Source organism: Ascaphus truei, chromosome 5 (genome assembly GCF_040206685.1).
Source record: "Ascaphus truei isolate aAscTru1 chromosome 5, aAscTru1.hap1, whole genome shotgun sequence".
NCBI classification, from domain to species: Eukaryota; Metazoa; Chordata; class Amphibia; order Anura; family Ascaphidae; genus Ascaphus; species Ascaphus truei.
In genome coordinates, this window is record NC_134487.1 from 306,151,855 (window position 1) to 306,178,821 (window position 26,967).

The 26,967-nt window shown below is 43.2% G+C and overlaps 1 protein-coding gene across 1 annotated transcript in view; it reads right to left on the minus strand.

Moving 5' to 3' along the window:
* Nucleotides 1-20,003: 20,003 nt before the first annotated feature.
* Nucleotides 20,004-26,967, minus strand: part of LOC142494771 (troponin I, slow skeletal muscle-like) — a 33,280-nt gene continuing 26,316 nt past the window's right edge. The window contains exon 7 of the mRNA XM_075599211.1: nucleotides 20,004-20,256. The gene's annotated coding sequence lies outside the window, so the exon portion shown is untranslated. The remainder of the gene's footprint in view (nucleotides 20,257-26,967) is intronic.

Sequence of the window (26,967 nt, forward strand, 5' to 3'; positions counted from 1 at the left end):
GTTGTGTGCTTCGCCGATAGCCTTGACCGAAGTGCGACAGTCTCCTTCCTGTGGCGCTCACGCTGATCCTCGAATGGTGGGTCCTGTGGGTTGAGGGGAGACAGCAGGAAAACATGGGGGGTGACACACATATAACAATAAACATTTAATGACCTCCGAGCTGTGGCCCTGCCAACTTGGCTCAGAGTCCAATGCCTTTGGGGATTGGGCCCCTGCCCCGGGACTCCGTCTGATGACACTTCGCCTCTTAATCCCCCTCCCTCCCAAAGGACTTCGCTGGGACTACCCCCTCCCAGCCCCTGGCCCATGCGGACCGCAGAGCAGGCTGAGATCCCTCAGCTCCCACCCCGCTCCTATATCAACGGTCTAACCTTAACCTTTATATCCTATATCTACTAACACCTATGTTTGATGCTATCCCGGGCACCTGTTTCCGCTGCACTAGTCCCCATTCTATGCTTCCATATTCACTTGGGTGGCCTCATCCCCTTACCCTCATCCTAGTATACCTTCTATGGTGTGCTCTCTGTCTATTCGTTATGCCTTCCCCTCTTCTAACTTGCTTGACCCGCTTAACCTGCTCAACTCACTTCTTCTTTCTATTACTTACTCTTTACTTTCCGTAACATACACACTCCTCTTTGTATCCTCGCTTTTGCCTTCGTCTCTTATCTCCTCTACTCCCCTTATCCTCCTACACCTTACCTCTCTCTTTCTTGCAACTTCCCTTTGTCCTCCAACTATTATCACTTCCCTTTCGCCTTCTCATTACTTACTTATACCTACTGCTCTAGCCATTCAGCTTGCCTCCTTTTGCCCCAGTCTTAGGGGTTACCCCCCCTCCTCCTATACTCTGCCCTTGTCACCATCCTCAACCTTATAGGCCCTCTGTCTTTTACTAACTACTTGCCCCCTACCCGCCTCCTACAGCCTCTACATCCTCTTTTCTTGCTGAGGAGTGGGGATAGGGTCACGTTCTCTCCGCTGCCATGCTCTGCTGCCTTTCTGTCTATAGCCGCGGCGCGTGAGTATGTTTGAATATCCCGCTGCTCCGGGCCTCTCGTGTGACGCTTGTCACTTCCTCGCGGTATCCAGATCGTTCCTTTGCCACCTGCAAGATGGCCGCTCGCTCCTTTCCGGTTTCAGCGCCCAAACATCCGGCTGCCGCCATTTTGGAGTCGTCGCTCGACCTGGACGGATGTGTGTGATCTCTCTTCCTGGCTGATGGTAGTTTCCTGCTCCTGCGTTCCAGGTTGGATGCTGCCTCGTGTACGTCGCCATCTTTGGGCCTTCAACCGTCCTTGCCCAGGTAAGTGCAGAGTCTCTTTCAGGTGGGCAAACGGGGCTTTTTTTGTTTTTCTCCTACCGGAGGGGATCTTGCTGCGAATACCTGATCAGTAACGGGGACACATGCCTGGAATATAGAACCAGGTGAATTTAACTGGGAACTGATAAACTTGGTACCCTAACAACTTGGGATAAACTGAACCATATCTTTGGTGAGGTTCAACTTCTGGAACGTGGAGGTCGGGGAGACTGACCCGCCATTGCCCAGCTGGGACCTGGGGTTTCCTCCGCCTCCTCCGGTGCCGCTGGTGCCCCTTTGAGCCCCAACTTTTGGAGGAAAGCCTCTCCCTCTCCCAGCACTTTCATGTAGTGGGCTCTTCCATTTTTACTGACGGACAGCCCGAATGGGAATGTCCATCTGTAGCGAACATTGTGGTCTCTCAACACCTTAGTGATTGGTGTAAGGGCCCTTCGGCGCAGCAAAGTCAGGGGGGACAGGTCTTGGAAGATAAGTAGCTTTACCCCCTCGAATTCCACCGACGGTGTCTCCCGGGCTCTCCGTAAGATAGCCTCCCTGGTCTTATAATAATGCAGACGTGCAATAATGTCGCGCGGCTGCTCAGACTGCATGGGCCTCGTTCTCAGGGCCCTGTGGCAGCGGTCCATTTCTAGCCGCTCTTTGGGGACGTCTGGCAGCAGTTCTCCCAGCCATCTCAACACGAATTCCTCACAGTCCCCTGCATCTTCGGGGACCCCCCGGATCCTGATATTATTCCGCCTCTCGCGGTTCTCAGCGTCCTCTTGTTTTTCCTGCAGGTCGGTGATTTGAGTCAGCATCTCCGTTACTTTTTTGGTATTACGTTTGGCGGCCGTGGATGTTACATCTAGCTGGGTCTCCAATTGTCCTGTGCGCTCCCCCAGGCTCCCAATCTCCCTCCCCATCTCTTTTATTTCTGCCTGAAGGAGGTTTTTGAGATCTGTATAGAGGCGATTGAAATCGCAGAGCCGAACTGGCTGGTGTTCTGGATTTGCTCCGTCCTCCCTCTCTCCCTCCCGTTCTGAATCAGAGCCCTGATTCGAGCTTGGCGCCATTACTGCCTCAGCCGCGCTGTTTCTGGCGCTGGGGAAATACTGCGGGAGCCCCTTTGATTTTGGGGTTTTGGCTTGTCGCTTCGCCATCTCGGTGGGTTAGCAGAGTGTTAGAAGATAATGTCCCGTTTTTTCTCGAAAAATAAAGGTTGTTTTATGTCATTGGATTCTGAGCGGGGCACAGAGCAATGGGATCACGCATCCATTCTCTCTGCCATCGCGCATGCGCCTCCCTCATATTCATTATTTAACAATAATTTGAATTTATTTTGGTACACAGCCGAAATAACAAAACTTATATCAGTGTCCAATTATTTTCGGACCTAACTGTTTACTGTATATATTGTGACGTCTCAGTCCCAGCGTCGGATCTTTTGTCCAGATCAAAGGCAGGAAACACTGTACTTTCTAAGCAGGGGTTTATTTACAGGGTACAAAGCAGTTACAGGGTTAACTCATAACACAAAACAGAAACAAAAGACCTATCTCCTTCCAGGAGTACTGACTAATACTGCTTAGTCCCTAACTAATCGTGGGAGAATTAAACTCTTTCCCCACTTTACCCAGTGTACCTGCAGCAGCGGGGCCACATAGGAGTCCTCATCGTCCTCTTCTGAATTGCAAGAACTGTGCTGAACCATAGAAACGCAGCGCGAACCATGCCCCACAGAAAAGTTACATTCCATTGGTTCCATGTTCCGAGGGCAAACTGCGGCCACATGTCCAAGTTCATGGCATCTGTAGCACTCTATATACCTTCCAAAACTGGGTCGGTGTTTTGTCTCCAGTCTACTGGGAACAACGAGACCAGAGTCCCTCCTAGGTGCTGTGGGACTTCCTACTCCTTTACGCAAGTCAATGAGTCCTTGGGGATTCCTATTCGGATGAACAGTCTTATCGGACCTCCTGGAGCGCAGGAAGCGAGAACTGGAGCACTCATCTGGACTTGAACTCTTGGACATCTCCTCGACAGTCAAGTAACATTCGACTAAAGCGACCAACTGTACGGCGTCTTTGGAGTCACTCTGGCTCACCCACTTCTGGATGGTGCGGGGGAGACCCCTCAGGAACCGGTCTATAACGACTCTTTCGACAACTACAGCGATGGAACATACCTCAGGCTGGAGCCACTTCCTTGCAGAGTGTATAAGGTTATAGAGTTGAGAGCGGGGTGTCTTCTCTATATCATAACGCCAGGAATGGAACCGTTGGGCCCGAATTGCGAGGGTGACCCCTAGCCGTGTCATAATCTCCGTCTTCAGGGTGTCATAGTCTTTAGCTTGCTCGGGCTCTAAGTCATAATAGGCTTGTTGTGAGTCACCCACCAGGAAGGGAGCAATTATTCCTGCCCACTCCTCAACTCGCCACCCTTCGCGTACTGCGGTGCGCTCGAAGATTGACAGTACCGCCTCAACGTCATCGTCCATTGTCATTTTCTGATTGAGGTGCATTTTTACCTGGTGAGCAACCTGTGGGGCCACTCTAGGCTGGGCAGTAATTTTCTCTCCCAACACTCGGAGCTCCTGGTGTAGGCGAAGTTGCGCCTCGTTTTGCTCTTCTTTTAGCGTCTGATGTCGGAACAGCGCCATCTGCTGTACTAACGCAGCCGTACTTTCAGTTTGTGACTTTGTCATCTGTTGTAAACTCTCATTATAGGATTTTGACATCTCTTCTTGGGTCTTGGCCAATTGCTGCAAACCCCGCATTAGAATAGCAGAATTTTCTGTTTGTTTGTACTGAAGCGAGGTCAGAAATTCCTCTATTTTCCACTTTTGCTGCCTTGTGGACTGCCCGCATTAAACTCCACCAATTGTGATGTCTCAGTCCCAGCTTTGGATCTTTTGTCCAGATCAAAGGCAGGAAACACTGTACTTTCTAAGCACGGGTTTATTTACAGGGTACAAAGCAGGTACAGGGTTAACTCATAACACAAAACAGAAACAAAAGACCTAACTCCTTCCAGGAGTACTGACTAATACTGCTTAGTCAGGAAAAGGTAAGGATCCTTACTGCTGCGGCACAGTTTATTCGAGCATTTGCCCGTTCTGTGCCGCAGCAGTAGCCTGGCGCGCGCCCGAGAGTGACGGGCGCACGCCGAAGCAGCGGAAGAGCGCCCTCCGATCGGGGTGCTCTCCCTACCGCTGCCGGGTCCGCCGGGTCCCCCGGAACCCCCTGCCGCTGTCCCGCGATCGCGGGACACCAGGGCTCCCTCGGGGAGCCCCTGGACGCGCGTGCAGGTTGCGCACGCTCCCGATGACGCGTGACCGCGCGTCTATGACGCGCGGCACGCCGAGGGGCGGCCACTAGCAAGCCGGGAGATTTCCCGGCTTGCGGTACCGACCACACTTCAATAAAGTGTGTCGGTAGTGTACCTTTTCCTGCTGCTGCTTGAGAGGATCAGTTTCACCACCGGATGCCTAAGGGAGACGCCTCTGGCAGCGTCAGGGCTGCAGCTGGAAGGAAGGGGATCAAGGCGGTGTTCTTATCGTGAGTAGAGTGTACTCCACACCGGGCATAGCCGGGGCTAGGGGGACAGAGTGAACGCATATCACAAATATCTGTCCCCACTCTTCCCTCCTTGTTACCCCCAGTAATCTGCACTTACTCTGTTACTGCACAGCCCTTCAATCCACATTTTCCAGTGTCAACTCCTGTGAGTACATTATTTATTATTGCTTTCAAAGCTTTTTGACTAAACCTCTTGGAGCTTGTACATGGTTTTTCTCTATGTAATACTGCTTAGTCCCTAACTAATCGTGGGAGAACTAAACTCTTTCCCCGCTTTATCCAGTGTACCTGCAGCAGCTCCCCTTTCAGTCTCTCACAGGGCTGTCTGTGTGTGCCTTCAGATCAGTATAGCAGCAGCGTCTCTCACCCTCTCTGTGTCACTCTCAACAGTGTGTCTCTGGCAGCATGGGGGGGGGGGGGAATCTCTGTATCACTTCCTGACTATACAGGCTAGGCAAATTAGCTCATTAATTCGCAGCTGAACAGACTTTCCCAGGAGGATTAACTCTATATGAGCTGTAAAGTCACACAACTGCCCCATTCTAGCCCTTAGAGGGCAGTGACGGCATCACAATATGAAATATATATATAATATATATATATATATATATATAAAAAATATATATATACATTTATAGCATATACATAGCAGAAACAAATAGTGTTGAGGTGAAAGAACCAATAGCCGTAATGTTACTTTCTAATCCAATGGCATGGGCAGCATCAAACGCCAGTAGGTGGCAAGCACCCTATGGGTGCCACTGTCTGCTGTCTTGAGCAAGTCAATGCCAGTGTGTGTGGAAGTGCAGCTGGGCAGAAATCTCTCCTGGAAATACAGAGCAATACAAGTTTGTGGCTGGAAGGCTGACGAGTCCAGGTATTGTCACTGTGCGCTCTGCTGGTCCTGTGCAATGGGGGAGAAGAACTTAGGCATCGTCTCTGGGCAAGTCCAGGGCGTGAAAGGGAGAGAGAGTCCCTTAATGTGACTGTTTGATGAAGTCCAGTATGTTGTCAAGTGCAGTGCAGGAACAGCAGCACAAGGCATGCAACCTTCGGCTGCTCTTCGCTAGGTCATGTATCGTATATTAATATATTACTGAGCTGACTGTAAAGGGGCAAAAACTCTCTCAGAATTGGCCAATAACCAGGAAATAGACTGAGCTCCATTTGTCAGGGGGCTAAATGTTCACATACAGTGCTATTCCGGTGCCTAAATGCGTTAGTTTTGGTTATGGTGCTCCTCCCACGGGAGAAAAGGTCAATGCACCGCCGAAAGAACTTGTGCAGAGGCTGAAGTATGTGACTGTAAAAACTTTATTGCGGCATAGCAGTGGAGCTCTGGCGGATCCTCTGACGCGTTTCAGCTACGGGGGCCTTTGTCAAAGAGTGATCCGCCAGTGACTAAAGAGTCATGATATAGTGAACCAAATCAGCACACCTGTAGAGCAACGAGGCCCATTGTGACGGAGCAGTCGCAGCTGGACTGTGGTGAGGAAGATTGGATGAGTTTCCAGACTTTGTGGAGATACCGCCGGGCCCTCCTGTTAACCGTGAGTTCTATGACTTGATGCACAATTGTGTATATGCAGACTTTTTATTCCAAAGACATTTGCCTTCTCACGCTTAACGTATTTGGAGGTTAGCCCATAACTCGGTTACTTCCCTCTCTTCATGATACAATATGTTATGCTGCCCAGCTTCCTTATATATCTCTGAGCGCCGGATTTGTGAATGTCAAAATTCACTACACAACTGCGTTAGTTTTGGTGAACGAACCAAAAAGAGATTGTAATTTAAAAAGGCAAAAAAAGAAAATGACATCATAATCTCAAAAGGGTTTTACTGATTTGAAAGGAAGTGCCTTAACACACGCTGCTTACCTGATTTTTGTGTTACATTAAAGATTTATAACAGTTGTTTTCAAGCAGTAATTTGAGCTGTTTAGTCTTTTATGTATTTATTTTTTATATTCTGGACCGGCGCACAAAGTAATAATTTGTGAAGCTCTCAGTGTGACTCACCGAACTCCAAGGTAACAGAACCAAAAACAAAAACCCAGGGACCATGTCTCTGTAACATGTCAGGCGGTCTATTTATTAAATTAACGTTATCTTACAGTGCTGCGACTTTATTGCATGATTTTAGTAATGGCCCCAAAATAACTAAATTATGCAACATAAACTATTTCAGATGGCTGTGTGTCCCTCATAATAACGTGTATGGCACTGTAACAAACTGCACGTGCATATTGTAACATCACGTGCAGTAGCAGAAGACAATTAGTTAGTAAACTACAGTAACCATTACTTTGCCAGCTGCAGAAAAGTAGATGCACACATAGAATGGGAAATACATTGGATATCAGGCCTACTTTTGTTGCACTGACATTTTTTTGTGTGCAATAAACAGAAAGAAGAGTGAAATATATCCACAGTAGGGAAATAACACGAGCTGTCAGTTGCAGACTACATAGAAAAGCTGATAGGAGTCATCACAAATGTTCTGCTTTCTTCATCATCATCATCATCATTGTCATCCCTCTTCTGTGTATCATCAGGAAACTCTTGGGGAATTTATACAGCACAACGTTTCATATTGTGTAATGTCTCTCTTACAGCTCTGGACTAGCATTCAGTGAATGGTAGCCAGGGTCTTGCTCTTAGTTACATTACTAGCCATGTACGTGAGCTTGGTTACATTACTAGCCATGTACGTGACCTTGGTTACATTACTAGCCATGTTCTTGCTCTTGGTTACATTACTAGCCATGTACGTGATCTTGGTTACATTACTAGCCATATACATGATCTTGGTTACATTACTAGCCATGTACGTGACCTTGGTTACATTACTAGCCATGTACGTGATCTTGGTTACATTACTAGCCATGTTCTTGCTCTTGGTTACATTACTAGCCATGTACATGATCTTGGTTACATTACTAGCCATGTACGTGATCTTGATTACATTACTAGCCATGTACGTGATCTTGGTTACATTACTAGCCATGTACGTGATCTTGGTTACATTACTAGCCATGTACGTGACCTTGGTTACATTACTAGCCATGTACGTGATCTTGGTTACATTACTAGACATGTTCTTGCACTTGGTTACATTACTAGCCATGTACGTGACCTTGGTTACATTACTAGCCATGTACGTGACCTTGGTTACATTACTAGCCATGTTCTTGCTCTTGCTAACATTACTAGCCATGTTCTTGTTGGTTACATTACTAGCCATGTTCATGACCTTGGGTACATTACTAGCCATGTACGTGATCTTGGTTACATTACTAGCCATGTAAGTGATCTTGGTTACATTACTAGCCATGTTCTTGCTCTTGGTTACATTACTAGCCATGTACGTGACCTTGGTTACATTACTAGCCATGTACGTGATCTTGGTTACATTACGAGCCATGTACGTGACCTTGGTTACATTACTAGCCATGTTCTTCCCTTGGTTACATTACTAGTCATGTACATGATCTTGGTTACATTACTAGCCATGTACGTGACCTTGGTTACATTACTAGCCATGTACGTGATCTTGGTTACATTACTATCCATGTACGTGATCTTGGTTACATTACTAGCCATGCTAACCATGCTCTTGGTTACATTACTAGCCATGTACGTGATCTTGGTTACATTACTAGCCATGTACGTGATCTTGGTTACATTACTAGCCATGTACTTGCTCTTGGTTACATTACTAGCCATGTTCTTGCTCTTGGTTACATTACTAGCCATGTACGTGATCTTGGTTACATTACTAGCCATGTTCTTGCTCTTGGTTACATTACTAGCCATGTACGTGATCTTGGTTACATTACTAGCCATGTACGTGATCTTGGTTACATTACTAGCCATGTACTTGCTCTTGGTTACATTACTAGCCATGTTCTTGCTCTTGGTTACATTACTAGCCATGTTCTTGCTCTTGGTTACATTACTAGCCATGTTCTTGCTCTTGATTACATTACTAGCCATGTATGTGATCTTGGTTACATTACTAGCCATGTACGTGACCTTGGTTACATTACTAGCCATGTACGTGATCTTGGTTATATTACTAGCCATGTTCTTGATCTTGGTTACATTACTAGCCATGTACGTGACCTTGGTTACATTACTAGCCATGTACGTGATCTTGGTTACATTACTAGCCATGTTCTTGATCTTGGTTACATTACTAGCCATGTACGTGACCTTGGTTACATTACTAGCCATGTACGTGATCTTGGTTACATTACTAGCCATATACGTGATCTTGGTTACATTACTAGCCATGTACGTGACCTTGGTTACATTAATAGCCATGTACGTGACCTTGGTTACATTACTAGCCATGTACGTGATCTTGGTTACATTACTAGCCATGTTCTTGCTCTTGGTTACATTACTAGCCATGTACGTTACCTTGGTTACATTACTAGCCATGTTCTTGCCCTTGGTTACATTACTAGCCATGTTCTTGCTCTTGGTTACATTACTAGCCATGTATGTGATCTTGGTTACATTACTAGCCATGTACGTGACCTTGGTTACATTACTAGCCATGTACGTGATCTTGGTTATATTACTAGCCATGTTCTTGATCTTGGTTACATTACTAGCCATGTACGTGACCTTGGTTACATTACTAGCCATGTACGTGATCTTGGTTACATTACTAGCCATGTTCTTGATCTTGGTTACATTACTAGCCATGTACGTGACCTTGGTTACATTACTAGCCATGTACGTGATCTTGGTTACATTACTAGCCATATACGTGATCTTGGTTACATTACTAGCCATGTACGTGACCTTGGTTACATTAATAGCCATGTACGTGACCTTGGTTACATTACTAGCCATGTACGTGATCTTGGTTACATTACTAGCCATGTTCTTGCTCTTGGTTACATTACTAGCCATGTACGTTACCTTGGTTACATTACTAGCCATGTTCTTGCCCTTGGTTACATTACTAGCCATGTTCTTGCTCTTGGTTACATTACTAGCCATGTTCTTGCCCTTGGTTACATTACTAGCCATGTTCTTGCTCTTGGTTACATTACTAGCCATGTACGTGATCTTGGTTACATTACTAGCCATGTTCTTGCCCTTGGTTACATTACTAGCCATGTTCTTGCCCTTGGTTACATTACTAGCCATGTTCTTGCCCTTGGTTACATTACTAGCCATGTTCTTGCTCTTGGTTACATTACTAGCCATGTACGTGATCTTGGTTATATTACTAGCCATGTACGTGACTTTGGTTACATTACTAGCCATGTACGTGATCTTGGTTACATTACTAGCCATGTTCTTGCTCTTGGTTACATTACTAGCCATGTACGTTACCTTGGTTACATTACTAGCCATGTTCTTGCCCTTGGTTACATTACTAGCCATGTTCTTGCTCTTGGTTACATTACTAGCCATGTACGTGACCTTGGTTACATTACTAGCCATGTACGTGACCTTTGTTACATTACTAGCCATGTACGTGATCTTGGTTGCATTACTAGCCATGTACGTGATCTTGGTTACATTACTAGCCATGTACGTGATCTTGGTTACATTACTAGCCATGTACGTGATCTTGGTTACATTACTAGCCATGTACGTGATCTTGGTTACATTACTAGCCATGTTCTTGCTCTTGGTTACATTACTAGCCATGTACGTGACCTTGATTACATTACTAGCCATGTACGTGATCTTGGTTACATTACTAGCCATGTTCTTGACCTTGGTTACATTACTAGCCATGTACGTGACCGTGGTTACATTACTAGCCATGTACGTGATCTTGGTTACATTACTAGCCATGTAAGTGATCTTGGTTACATTACTAGCCATGTTATTGCTCTTGGTTACATTACTAGCCATGTACGTGACCTTGGTTACATTACTAGCCATGTACGTGATCTTGGTTACATTACGAGCCATGTACGTGACCTTGGTTACATTACTAGCCATGTTCTTCCCTTGGTTACATTACTAGTCATGTACATGATCTTGGTTACATTACTAGCCATGTACGTGACCTTGGTTACATTACTAGCCATGTACGTGATCTTGGTTACATTACTAGCCATGTACGTGACCTTGGTTACATTACTAGCCATGTACGTGATCTTGGTTACATTACTATCCATGTACGTGATCTTGGTTACATTACTAGCCATGCTAACCATGCACTTGGTTACATTACTAGCCATGTACGTGATCTTGGTTACATTACTAGCCATGTACGTGATCTTGGTTACATTACTAGCCATGTACTTGCTCTTGGTTACATTACTAGCCATGTTCTTGCTCTTGGTTACATTACTAGCCATGTACGTGATCTTGGTTACATTACTAGCCATGTTCTTGCTCTTGGTTACATTACTAGCCATGTACGTGTACTTGGTTACATTACTAGCCATGTACGTGATCTTGGTTACATTACTAGCCATGTACTTGCTCTTGGTTACATTACTAGCCATGTTCTTGCTCTTGGTTACATTACTAGCCATGTTCTTGCTCTTGGTTACATTACTAGCCATGTACGTGTACTTGGTTACATTACTAGCCATGTACGTGATCTTGGTTACATTACTAGCCATGTACTTGCTCTTGGTTACATTACTAGCCATGTTCTTGCTCTTGGTTACATTACTAGCCATGTTCTTGCTCTTGGTTACATTACTAGCCATGTACGTGATCTTGGTTACATTACTAGCCATGTACGTGACCTTGGTTACATTACTAGCCATGTTCTTGCTCTTGGTTACATTACTAGCCATGTACGTGATCTTGGTTATATTACTAGCCATGTTCTTGATCTTGGTTACATTACTAGCCATGTACGTGACCTTGGTTACATTACTAGCCATGTACGTGATCTTGGTTAGATTACTAGCCATGTTCTTGATCTTGGTTACATTACTAGCCATGTACGTGACCTTGGTTACATTACTAGCCATGTACGTGACCTTGGTTACATTAATAGCCATGTACGTGACCTTGGTTACATTACTAGCCATGTTCTTGCTCTTGGTTACATTACTAGCCATGTACGTTACCTTGGTTACATTACTAGCCATGTTCTTGCCCTTGGTTACATTACTAGCCATGTTCTTGCTCTTGGTTACATTACTAGCCATGTTCTTGCCCTTGGTTACATTACTAGCCATGTTCTTGCTCTTGGTTACATTACTAGCCATGTACGTGATCTTGGTTACATTACTAGCCATGTTCTTGCCCTTGATTACATTACTAGCCATGTTCTTGCCCTTGGTTACATTACTAGCCATGTTCTTGCCCTTGGTTACATTACTAGCCATGTTCTTGCCCTTGGTTACATTACTAGCCATGTTCTTGCTCTTGGTTATATTACTAGCCATGTACGTGACCTTGGTTATATTACTAGCCATGTACGTGACCTTGGTTACATTACTAGCCATGTACGTGACCTTTGTTACATTACTAGCCATGTACATGATCTTGGTTGCATTACTAGCCATGTTCTTGCTCTTGGTTACATTACTAGCCATGTACGTGACCTTGGTTACATTACTAGCCATGTACGTGATCTTGGTTACATTACGAGCCATGTACGTGACCTTGGTTACATTACTAGCCATGTTCTTCCCTTGGTTACATTACTAGTCATGTACATGATCTTGGTTACATTACTAGCCATGTACGTGACCTTGGTTACATTACTAGCCATGTACGTGATCTTGGTTACATTACTATCCATGTACGTGATCTTGGTTACATTACTAGCCATGCTAACCATGCTCTTGGTTACATTACTAGCCATGTACGTGATCTTGGTTACATTACTAGCCATGTACGTGATCTTGGTTACATTACTAGCCATGTACTTGCTCTTGGTTACATTACTAGCCATGTTCTTGCTCTTGGTTACATTACTAGCCATGTACGTGATCTTGGTTACATTACTAGCCATGTTCTTGCTCTTGGTTACATTACTAGCCATGTACGTGATCTTGGTTACATTACTAGCCATGTACGTGATCTTGGTTACATTACTAGCCATGTACTTGCTCTTGGTTACATTACTAGCCATGTTCTTGCTCTTGGTTACATTACTAGCCATGTTCTTGCTCTTGGTTACATTACTAGCCATGTTCTTGCTCTTGATTACATTACTAGCCATGTATGTGATCTTGGTTACATTACTAGCCATGTACGTGACCTTGGTTACATTACTAGCCATGTACGTGATCTTGGTTATATTACTAGCCATGTTCTTGATCTTGGTTACATTACTAGCCATGTACGTGACCTTGGTTACATTACTAGCCATGTACGTGATCTTGGTTACATTACTAGCCATGTTCTTGATCTTGGTTACATTACTAGCCATGTACGTGACCTTGGTTACATTACTAGCCATGTACGTGATCTTGGTTACATTACTAGCCATATACGTGATCTTGGTTACATTACTAGCCATGTACGTGACCTTGGTTACATTAATAGCCATGTACGTGACCTTGGTTACATTACTAGCCATGTACGTGATCTTGGTTACATTACTAGCCATGTTCTTGCTCTTGGTTACATTACTAGCCATGTACGTTACCTTGGTTACATTACTAGCCATGTTCTTGCCCTTGGTTACATTACTAGCCATGTTCTTGCTCTTGGTTACATTACTAGCCATGTATGTGATCTTGGTTACATTACTAGCCATGTACGTGACCTTGGTTACATTACTAGCCATGTACGTGATCTTGGTTATATTACTAGCCATGTTCTTGATCTTGGTTACATTACTAGCCATGTACGTGACCTTGGTTACATTACTAGCCATGTACGTGATCTTGGTTACATTACTAGCCATGTTCTTGATCTTGGTTACATTACTAGCCATGTACGTGACCTTGGTTACATTACTAGCCATGTACGTGATCTTGGTTACATTACTAGCCATATACGTGATCTTGGTTACATTACTAGCCATGTACGTGACCTTGGTTACATTAATAGCCATGTACGTGACCTTGGTTACATTACTAGCCATGTACGTGATCTTGGTTACATTACTAGCCATGTTCTTGCTCTTGGTTACATTACTAGCCATGTACGTTACCTTGGTTACATTACTAGCCATGTTCTTGCCCTTGGTTACATTACTAGCCATGTTCTTGCTCTTGGTTACATTACTAGCCATGTTCTTGCCCTTGGTTACATTACTAGCCATGTTCTTGCTCTTGGTTACATTACTAGCCATGTACGTGATCTTGGTTACATTACTAGCCATGTTCTTGCCCTTGGTTACATTACTAGCCATGTTCTTGCCCTTGGTTACATTACTAGCCATGTTCTTGCCCTTGGTTACATTACTAGCCATGTTCTTGCTCTTGGTTACATTACTAGCCATGTACGTGATCTTGGTTATATTACTAGCCATGTACGTGACTTTGGTTACATTACTAGCCATGTACGTGATCTTGGTTACATTACTAGCCATGTTCTTGCTCTTGGTTACATTACTAGCCATGTACGTTACCTTGGTTACATTACTAGCCATGTTCTTGCCCTTGGTTACATTACTAGCCATGTTCTTGCTCTTGGTTACATTACTAGCCATGTACGTGACCTTGGTTACATTACTAGCCATGTACGTGACCTTTGTTACATTACTAGCCATGTACGTGATCTTGGTTGCATTACTAGCCATGTACGTGATCTTGGTTACATTACTAGCCATGTACGTGATCTTGGTTACATTACTAGCCATGTACGTGATCTTGGTTACATTACTAGCCATGTACGTGATCTTGGTTACATTACTAGCCATGTTCTTGCTCTTGGTTACATTACTAGCCATGTACGTGACCTTGATTACATTACTAGCCATGTACGTGATCTTGGTTACATTACTAGCCATGTTCTTGACCTTGGTTACATTACTAGCCATGTACGTGACCGTGGTTACATTACTAGCCATGTACGTGATCTTGGTTACATTACTAGCCATGTAAGTGATCTTGGTTACATTACTAGCCATGTTATTGCTCTTGGTTACATTACTAGCCATGTACGTGACCTTGGTTACATTACTAGCCATGTACGTGATCTTGGTTACATTACGAGCCATGTACGTGACCTTGGTTACATTACTAGCCATGTTCTTCCCTTGGTTACATTACTAGTCATGTACATGATCTTGGTTATATTACTAGCCATGTTCTTGCTCTTGGTTACATTACTAGCCATGTACGTGACCTTGGTTACATTACTAGCCATGTACGTGATCTTGGTTACATTACTAGCCATGTACGTGACCTTGGTTACATTACTAGCCATGTACGTGATCTTGGTTACATTACTATCCATGTACGTGATCTTGGTTACATTACTAGCCATGCTAACCATGCACTTGGTTACATTACTAGCCATGTACGTGATCTTGGTTACATTACTAGCCATGTACGTGATCTTGGTTACATTACTAGCCATGTACTTGCTCTTGGTTACATTACTAGCCATGTTCTTGCTCTTGGTTACATTACTAGCCATGTACGTGATCTTGGTTACATTACTAGCCATGTTCTTGCTCTTGGTTACATTACTAGCCATGTACGTGTACTTGGTTACATTACTAGCCATGTACGTGATCTTGGTTACATTACTAGCCATGTTCTTGCTCTTGGTTACATTACTAGCCATGTTCTTGCTCTTGGTTACATTACTAGCCATGTTCTTGCTCTTGGTTACATTACTAGCCATGTACGTGATCTTGGTTACATTACTAGCCATGTACGTGACCTTGGTTACATTACTAGCCATGTTCTTGCTCTTGGTTACATTACTAGCCATGTACGTGATCTTGGTTATATTACTAGCCATGTTCTTGATCTTGGTTACATTACTAGCCATGTACGTGACCTTGGTTACATTACTAGCCATGTACGTGATCTTGGTTAGATTACTAGCCATGTTCTTGATCTTGGTTACATTACTAGCCATGTACGTGACCTTGGTTACATTACTAGCCATGTACGTGATCTTGGTTACATTACTAGCCATGTACGTGACCTTGGTTACATTACTAGCCATGTACGTGATCTTGGTTACATTACTATCCATGTACGTGATCTTGGTTACATTACTAGCCATGCTAACCATGCACTTGGTTACATTACTAGCCATGTACGTGATCTTGGTTACATTACTAGCCATGTACGTGATCTTGGTTACATTACTAGCCATGTACTTGCTCTTGGTTACATTACTAGCCATGTTCTTGCTCTTGGTTACATTACTAGCCATGTACGTGATCTTGGTTACATTACTAGCCATGTTCTTGCTCTTGGTTACATTACTAGCCATGTACGTGTACTTGGTTACATTACTAGCCATGTACGTGATCTTGGTTACATTACTAGCCATGTTCTTGCTCTTGGTTACATTACTAGCCATGTTCTTGCTCTTGGTTACATTACTAGCCATGTTCTTGCTCTTGGTTACATTACTAGCCATGTACGTGATCTTGGTTACATTACTAGCCATGTACGTGACCTTGGTTACATTACTAGCCATGTTCTTGCTCTTGGTTACATTACTAGCCATGTACGTGATCTTGGTTATATTACTAGCCATGTTCTTGATCTTGGTTACATTACTAGCCATGTACGTGACCTTGGTTACATTACTAGCCATGTACGTGATCTTGGTTAGATTACTAGCCATGTTCTTGATCTTGGTTACATTACTAGCCATGTACGTGACCTTGGTTACATTACTAGCCATGTACGTGACCTTGGTTACATTAATAGCCATGTACGTGACCTTGGTTACATTACTAGCCATGTTCTTGCTCTTGGTTACATTACTAGCCATGTACGTTACCTTGGTTACATTACTAGCCATGTTCTTGCCCTTGGTTACATTACTAGCCATGTTCTTGCTCTTGGTTACATTACTAGCCATGTTCTTGCCCTTGGTTACATTACTAGCCATGTTCTTGCTCTTGGTTACATTACTAGCCATGTACGTGATCTTGGTTACATTACTAGCCATGTTCTTGCCCTTGGTTACATTACTAGCCATGTTCTTGCCCTTGGTTACATTACTAGCCATGTTCTTGCTCTTGGTTATATTACTAGCCATGTACGTGACCTTGGTTATATTACTAGCCATGTACGTGACCTTGGTTACATTACTAGCCATGTACGTGACCTTTGTTACATTACTAGCCATGTACATGATCTTGGTTGCATTACTAGCCATGTACGTGATCTTGGTTACATTACTAGCCATGTACGTGATCTTGGTTACATTACTAGCCATGTACGTGATCTTGGTTACATTACTAGCCATGTACGTGATCTTGGTTACATTACTAGCCATGTTCTTGCTCTTGGTTACATTACTAGCCATGTACGTGACCTTGATTACATTACTAGCCATGTACGTGATCTTGGTTACATTACTAGCCATGTTCTTGACCTTGGTTACATTACTAGCCATGTTCTTGACCGTGGTTACATTACTAGCCATGTACGTGATCTTGGTTACATTACTAGCCATGTACGTGATCTTTGTTTTATTACTAGCCATGTTCTTGCCCTTGGTTACATTACTAGGCATGGTTACATTATTTCAGTTCTTGAAAATAACATTCTATCACTTATGGAAATTATACCTCAATCTGTTATCTGCTCCTTACAATATGTGATCACGTGAGTGTGACAGGTCACATAATTAGAAAACATTTGGATTAACTGCAAATTCATGAAAATTAAATTCTTCTTTTCTTAGATACTATTGTGCGCTATTAGGCGGCAGCACCTGCTGTGGGTTATGTTTATTATCTAGGCATAAGAGTACTTGTTATATCTTTTTCGAACAATTGTTGGTTCCGATCCATGTGTCTTTTAGACCTTCCATGAGGTCTGACTTATTTGTTATGTCAGTGGGGGATAAAGAAGCTTCAAATCAAGTGATACATCCACTGTAGCACATGCAACTTACTGTATGCACATATTATATTACTAATAAAATATGTGTGCTATTTACTTATATAAACACACACCAAAAGTGCTGTTACATTCCCCCTAAACAGCTGATCCATGCCAGCTCAATCATCAATCTCCAGTTGCTTTCATCAGCTGAAGGTTCTGAGATTCAACCACTGGCAGAAATAGATGTAATTAGTACAGCTGGTTTTAATAGATACAGGGCAGTTGGCGGGTGAGGTCTTCTGATGCACCTGCCATTCACATCCAGTTACCTACAGGCATACCCCGCATTAACGTACGCAATGGGACCGGAGCATGTATGTAAAGTGAACATGTACTTAAAGTGAAGCACTCCCTTTTTCCCCACTTATCGATGCATGTACTGTACTGCAATCGTCATATACATGCATAACTGATGTAAATAACACATGTGTAACAGGCTCTATAGTCTCCCCGGTTGCGCACAGCTTCGGTACAGGTAGGGAGCCGGTGTTGCTGTTCAGGACGTGCTGACAGGCGCATGCGTGAGCTGCCGTTTACCTATTGGGCGATATGTCCTTACTTGTGAGTGTACTTAAGATGAGTGTCCTTAAACCAGGGTATGCCTGTACTACACATTTCTGTGCACTTTTAGGGGGTCATGCACTAAGCAGTGATAAGTGGGTTTTCTGGGTGCTATGCACAAAGCAGTGATAAGTGCTTTTAAGTGAGATACATGCCTTTATAGCGTGATACTGCCTGTTGTGAGATTCACAAAGCAGTGATAACACTGCAGTATCACGCTATAATGGCTTTTTATCTCACTTAAAAGCACTTATCACTGCTTAGTGCATGACCCCCTTACTGTTAAGTGCCTGATAAAGACTTCTGTACTGTGAAGCCACATCACCATGTCAAGGAAACTGTAAGCTCGGAGTGTCATTTCCCAGAATCCCTGGCTGCAGTGGAAGCACTGTATGCTAAGAGATAATAGGGAAGAGCAGGGCTGCAGATCTGTCTGAGACGTGTGAATGTGCTCACAGGGGGAACTTTTATTGGGTATACAGTATGTTACAAATACTGAACCTGCATATCGTGCAAGAGGAGCGTTCAACAGCAGCATCAGGGGCCACCAATAAATGTTTCCAGGGGCCACTAATAAATGTTTCCAGGGGCCACAGTTTGAGAGCCACTTTATACTTTGTACATAACGAGCGCTTCCCTGCACGGCTTTATTCAGATAATGAAAACGTCTGTTATTATTTTGCTTTATCTGATAACTGTACAAAATAACCAGCGGTTCCCCGGTGGAATATTACAAGGGGAGTCTTGGAAAAAATTGATGATGGGGGACATTTTATTGTTATTTCTTTCCATATTATTTCCCTCATGATCTCAAAAAAGTTATTAAATGTTATTCTCTAATTAGGTATTTATATAATACAAAGCGGCTAGTTTATTGGAAAAATGTACGCCCTGCAATAGTATTTGTATGGACTTAGGACATGATACCTGAGTTTCCAAAAACATATTTTCTAATGAAACCGCAAAACCCCCCGTGCAGTCCTCTTAGGTCCAAGTACGTTCTGGTCCGCATTTAGCCCGCCCTGTGATCTGGCTTCGCCTCGGAGGGATAATATAGCGCCTCCACGCCAGTCTCACCTGTGGCCCCTTGGAAAGGGAGTACCACAATATTAGTTGGGCTAGTGGCAGTTTCCCCAGATCTCAACAGGACAATTGAAAAGGAAACTTATGATGTTTCGAAAGATCTGTACACTATCATTTCATCTATGAAGAACTCTAATAATGTACTGTAGGTCGCTAAAGGCATCATCAACAAAATACTGTGGCTCTTATTTCCTATGTGTATCCAGATCTTAAACAATTTTGGAATTACAACTACACACTTACATAAAGAAGTGTTTATACATGTACAGTGATACGTGTCGCTAACAATTAATCTTTTTTACACTGTTTTCACTTTATTCTCTATACTAACAAGATCCTATATTGATTCCTTCTAAACCCAAGATGTTTGTTATGCAAACTGTGAACAGTTGACAAAATCAACATTGTAAATGAGAAACAAATAAAACCCAACCCAACAGCTCAAAACCATGAGTAACAGAAATAAGACACATACTACATGAAACATGTTCGTTATTCTGCGGGCTCTTTTCTTTATTCCAACTCATTATACACCTGCTGATGATTCTATTCATGTTTCATTTTTTGTGACCACTTCAAAACAGGTCCAACAGATTTTGATTAAGAATGTAAAGAGGGGTTCTACAAATGAAGAATATTTTTAACATTCATAAAGTTTTGGTGATATTGTTTATACTTATTTTTACAAATCAGAATTGCATATCTTCAAAAACGTGAACATCTGTGCCTTGTAATCTCTGAAATACAAAGAAAAACGGAATAATGACATTTTGAATGCGAAATACATTTCGGAGATCATGCAAATTCCCTATATGATTTCCAACAAAAACCCCTTGTTACATATATACTCTGTGTCCTTTAAAGTAGAGATGTGTACATCACAATTAATTCTTTATTTAGACTTATAAACAGCAGGAAAATCACAGTGTTCTGAAAAGTCATAGTGCTGCTTAAATATTTGCCATTTCCCGGGTCTGGTGAAAATAATCCCCAGCCAGTATATTTATTAGTAATTGTGCCGTTGGTGAAACACATACGCATTCCACTGGTCAGTGGTTATAAAGTGTCCTGTCAGCCAGGAAGATGTGGGAAGAGGGTTGTTTTTACATTCAAGAGATGGGTCTCAAACCCACGTGGTTATACGTACGCTGGAAGACCCAAGGTTCTGGTGGTACAAGAATCAGATTGTTTTTCTATTTGAACATGTTGTAAATAGGGAAGATACTTGAAAATGAACTTAATTCTCTCAATGTCTGTCTCGGGAAAGCACAGGAAGACAAAATGACTTACGCAGGGACACGGAAACTGTAGGTGGCTTTGGCAAGACTAGAACCCTCAAAAACATACATTTTGCCAAACACCTCAAACACGGCACAGCTAGATTCTTCTGTGAAAGCTTTGGCAGTTTTAGTTTCCTTAATGTAAAAATTTTGGACAACTATTTTGCAGTTTCCTAAAAGTACTATGATAAGTAATCATGCCTCCCGCAGAACTTGACTGGTACAGGGTGAGAGGATAATGGGTTGGAAAATCCATGTCTAGAAATGGTTCAAGACAAATCTAGCTTCTTATAACTATAAGTTCCATGTATTTAATTTACAAAAATGTAGATAATATGATTGTTTTGAGCAGGGACGCTATGCCTGCAAATTCTATTATGCTTACAGCAGCGGACTTTGTCAGCATTGTTACAATACCGTATTATTGATAAAAGAATAAGAAGCTTTAAATATTACATTTTAGAGGTGGTGGGTCTCATATCTTCTAGAAACCCTTCATTAGGAAAGGAGTCAAAATAATATATTAATTTACATGAAATAAACAATTCATTTCAATCTTATACATGAAAACGTCAATCACTATCACAATTACATGCTAACAGGCCCGCCTTGTAATGTCTAGTATTCTTATGTCACTTAAATACTTATATTTTTTCATTTTAATAAACTTTCTAGGAGCCCCAAACACCTAGGAGACGTATCATGATGCCTACCCCGGGGTTACTCCCCTACCCAACATGCACTCCGCTACAACAATGAGACCTATTCATTAAAGTGCGAAATTAGCCTGAAAACAGAAGACAATTTGTAGGGATAAAAATCAGGAGTTTTCACCATATTAAGTAGCAATAATATATACAAAAAGATCTCATTGAGATAGTAGGGTCACAAGAAGTTAGGGAGAGACTCTGTCATTAATTAATCTCCCTCTCATTATACCAATAAAAAACCTACCCAACTCGTGGTGTCAAATCTCACAGAACAGGTCACATATAAATAGAAATCGGACTACCCCAGTATTAGGCGCTACTAGTAATTCCTCCAAATATCATAAACTGACGTAGCAAAGAACAACAGAAGCCCATGTCTCTCGCTCTGCTTCTCACTGGCCTTGGGTACGTGAAAAAGATTTGTGAGACTACGCCGGCGAAATCCAATATCTTACACCTTATTAAATACCATATAAATACAGGTATACCCCGCATTAACGTACGCAAAGGTTCCAGAGCATGTATGTAAAGCAAAAATGTACTTAAAGTGAAGCACTGCCTTTTTCCCACTTATCGATGCATGTACTGCAATCGTCATATACGTGCATAACTGATGTAAATAACGCATGTGTAACAGGCTCTATAGTCTCCCCTCTTGCGCACAGCTTCGGTACAGGTAGGGAGCCGGTTTTGCTGTTCAGGACGTGATGACAGGCGCATGCGTGAGATGCAGTTTGCCTATTGGGCGATATGTCCTTACTCGCGAGTGTACTTAAAGGGAGTGTCCTTAAACCGGGGTATGCCTGTACGAAGTTTGGCATATCACCTGGAGTTGAAAAAAGTCCGTGCTAAATAACTACTTAAAAATGTATTTCCTCACAGTGTGGATGTGCGATAACGTTAACTTTAATAGAGACGGTGAGATGTGGTTCCCAGCGAGTTTGCCAAAAGTTTTGGAAAATACATTCTCACACTTTAATGAATAAACTTCAAAGACGCAATAATTCTGGACCTGTGTCTGAACGGCACACATTTCACAGGAAGCAGCATGAAATAAGCTTCACTAATAATGCATATTAGTTGTAATAAAGTGATTAATATAAAGATACTAGCTGATATACCCGGCGTTGCCCGGGATGTAATTTTGGGGGGGCGGGCGACAGGGTTGGGCTTCCCCCCCTTGACAGCTAGGTGGGTGACTCAGTTGACTGAGTGTGTGGGTGGATGGGTGACTGAGTTGACTGAGTTGACTGAGTGGGTGGGTGGGTGGGTCGGTGACTGAGTGGGTGGGTGGGTCGGTGACTGAGTGGGTGGGTGACTTTGGGTCGGTTTGACTTTGGGTCGCTGGGTGGGTGGGTGACTTTGGGTCGCTGGGTGGGTGGGTGACTTTGGGTCGGTGGGTGGGTGGGTGGGTGAGTGAGTGGGTGGGTGAGTGAGTGGGTGAGTGAGTGGGTGGGTGAAAGTGGGTGAAAGTGGGTGACTGGGTGAAAGTGTGTGACTGGGTGAAAGTGGGTGACTGGGGGAAAGTGGGTGACTGGGGGAAAGTGGGTGACTGGGGGAAAGTGGGTGACTGGGGGAAAGTGGGTGAGTGAGTGAAAGGGGGTGAGTGAGTGACTGGGTGGGTGTGTGGGTGGGTGTGTGGGTGACTGGGTGGGTGGGAGACGGTGGGTAACTGGGTGACAGTGCGTGAGTGGGAGACGGTGGGTGACTTACCTTGACTGGGTGGTGTTTCCTGGCGGCAGACGGTTCCCCTCCTGGCACGGATATCCCCGTGGCATCAGGCTGGGGCAGGAGGTGGGTTCGGAAGCTGGCGAGGGGCAAGAGTGGCAGGCTGGGGCAGGAGACCCGCGCCACGTGAGGGTGAGTGCAGGAGGCCCGGCCCGCACTTCCCCTCCGTCCGGGAGCGCATGTGATAGTGCGCGCAGGAGGCCCGGGGGAGTGCAGGAGGCCGGGGGAGTGCAGGAGGCCGGGCCGCGCTTCCCCTCCGTCCGGGAGCGCACGTGATAGTGCGGCTGGGGATGTTGCGGAGCGTGCGGGTTTGGGGGAGGTGGGGGAGAGAGTGAGGGGCACCGGGAGAGGGGAGAGGGGGGGGAAGGTGAGCTGCGGTCGACAGGGGAGAGTGAGGCCAAGCAACAGAGTGTGTGTGTGTGTGTGTGTGTGTGTGTGTGTGTGTGTGTGTGTGTGTGTGTGTGTGTGTGTGTGTGTGTGTGTTTGTGTGTGTTTGTGTGTGTGTGTGTGTGTGTCGCCTCAGGCCAATGAGAGGTATGCGGGAGCGGGCGGGCCAAGGGACCAATGAGATTTCCCCTAGGGACACAGGACATCCAGACAGGCATACAGTGCTTTCACTAATATAGTATAAGATTCGATGTACGGTGAATGTTATTCTGCAATTGTTATACACTATATGGCGACTATCAACTGAAATAACTTCTCCTTTCAGTTTGCACTTTGCAGCAAGCCAAGGGGGGGGGGGGGGCTCTCAAATGTTAGAAATAAAAATGTGAGATTTATAATTAATAAATTGCGTAAGCCTAAGGGTTGTTATGTTTTTCTCGGTATGGAGCAAATTGGTGATAATTGGCTCTATTTTTGAATGTTACATCACTGCATTATCAAGGTCGAAGCCAAACTGAAGTTGCCCTGCTGAAATGTGATATGTACATGATTCAACTAATTGCTTTAGTTGTAGTGAGAGAAGGATTCACAAATAAATCAGGCTTAATTACCACCTGCTACAGCTGGCTCGGTTTGACATGCAGCACTTCCATACAATGTCAATAGTTTAAAGTGCATTATTACAGAAATGAGTGATGCAATCGCAACTAATGAAGCTATTTAGGTCATAGCTGCACATTTAGTATGTTACTACACTCGTAACAGTAATCAATGTTATACAATTCTCTATGTTCACCAATAGCACATATAAACAATATCGTTTGTGTAACTTATTGGGGAACAAAGGAGAAAAATGACATCTATTGACATCAGTAAATCACAATAGAGACTTCTGCTGCGTTATCTTCCAATAATGTCAAGTAACGAAAGATAATATTACACTAGTGTCCTTAGTGGGTACAGCATTAATAATAATATTACACTAGTGTCCTTAGTGGGTATGTCATTAATAATAATAATATTACACGTGTCCTTAGTGGGTACAGCATTAATGATAATAATAATATTACAATAGTGTCCTTAGTGGATACGGCATTAATAATAATAATATTACACTAGTGTCCTTAGTGGATATGGCATTAATAATAATAATATTACACTAGTGTCCTTAGTGGGTACAGCATTAATGATAATATTACACTAGTGTCCTTACTGGATACGGCATTAATAATAATAATATTACACTAGTGTCCTTAGTGGATACAGCATTGATAATAATATTACACTAGTGTCCTTAGTGGGTACAGCATTAATAATAATAATATTACACTAGTGTCCTTAGTGGGTACAGCATTAATAATAATATTACACTAGTGTCCTTAGTGAGTACAGCATTGATAATAATATTACACTAGTGTCCTTAGTGGGTACAGCATTAATAATAATAATATTACACTAGTGTCCTTAGTGGGTACAGCATTAATAATAATAATATTACACTAGTGTCCTTAGTGGGTACAGCATTAATAATAATATTACACTAGTGTCCTTAGTGAGTACAGCATTAATAATAATATTACACTAGTGTCCTTACTGGATACGGCATTAATAATAATAATATTACATTAGTGTCCTTAGTGGATACGGCATTAATAATAATATTACACTAGTGTCCTTAGTGGGTACAGCATTAATAATAATATTACACGTGTCCTTAGTGGATACGGCATTAATAATAATATTACACGTGTCCTTAGTGGATACGGCATTAATAATAATATTACACGTGTCCTTAGTGGGTACGGCATTAATAATAATATTACACGTGCCCTTAGTGGGTACGGCATTAATAATAATATTACACTAGTGTACTTAGTGGATATAGCATTAATAATAATAATAATAATATTACATTAGGTGAATGTCACGTTAAGTAGCTTAACTGAATTTAGTGCATCTACTGTAGGCCTAAGAGAGAGTTTTATTCATGTGTTTCTTTACTATATCAAGGTACTTCCCTCTATGTGTGTAAGCACATGTTACACACGTGTTACATGTGAGTCTCTGAGCGTAATCTTTTCATGTTTATTTTCTCCACCAGCAGACCTGTGGAGTGGGAGCTGATGGGATCCTCTGTAACAAAGTGCAGCGGCTGTAAGACACACGGCGCTCTGTATCGATGTAACCGGAGCAGGTTCTGGGAACGCGCCCCGGTTTATTTCACTATTATCTTGTATAATAAAACTTGTTAGTAAAATGTCCGTCCCCTGGAGCAGATTGTTCATTTATGTTGTTTTACATCGATGCCAATGAAACTGGAATACTAGATGCTGCAGTGCGGGAAGACCAGCGTTTCTGTGCATTGATACATGAGTTCATTGTGTTTTCATTCAAAGAATAATTTTTGTTTGGCGTGATATATGAGGCGGTATTTCCAAAGATAATATAATGTAGCGGGCCAGCTGGGGGATTCTGTTTCTTCTCAGTTCGATGGGATTATTTGCAGATGAGCTGTGCCATGTACAATGAATACAGCACAGGGTGTGGTTAAGTTCTAGCACTCCGTGTCTGAGTGCCTGATTGGCACTATGGCATTTTAATGAATACCTTTCTATAGGTACTTTTCTCATTAATCCAGTGACGAGCGTGCAGATAGGCAATGCTTTGGGACTATTTTACAGTATATTTTATGCTAATCAAGCAAACACCAATAAATTAAGCATTAAATGAAAAGGTGTTGAAGCAACATAATTATTTAGCCCGAGGTATTTCACCTCATGTTAAGTTGAAGAGAAGCCACACACAAGACAAATATAAAATGAATGGGACGTGTGTGCACGTTCGTCACAAACACCTTTTCCCCTAAAGCAGCAGCACTTCCCACCTTTTCTTTACCAGGATGGTAACCAGGCGGTCCCCGAATCTGAATCATGCTGTCTTCAGCTCTGCGGACCCCCTGGTTACCAAGATACTTGTCTGTAAAAGTAGCACATTTCCATCTCCTTCACCGAAATAAAACAGAGCCTTAAATCTCCGGCGCCACGCAGGCCAATAAAAAGCGGCCATGTCACGTGCCATTTGTGTGTTTCGGTGCTACTTTTACCGGTAATCTGGGACACAAGGAGCCCCTGGAGCTGAAATTAGCGCTGGCGACCCCCTGCTTCCCATCCTGGTTATAAAAGGGGGAAGGAGGCAGGGGGGGCTGCTTTAAAGGGGACATTTCCCTACTGATAGGGGAGACCGCCCAGTCTGAGAACGGACCATTTGGCCCATTTTGGAGATATGGGAATTTTAGTACCAAGTTGATTAGTAGTATTTGATGTAGTATTTGTGTCCAGTAGTA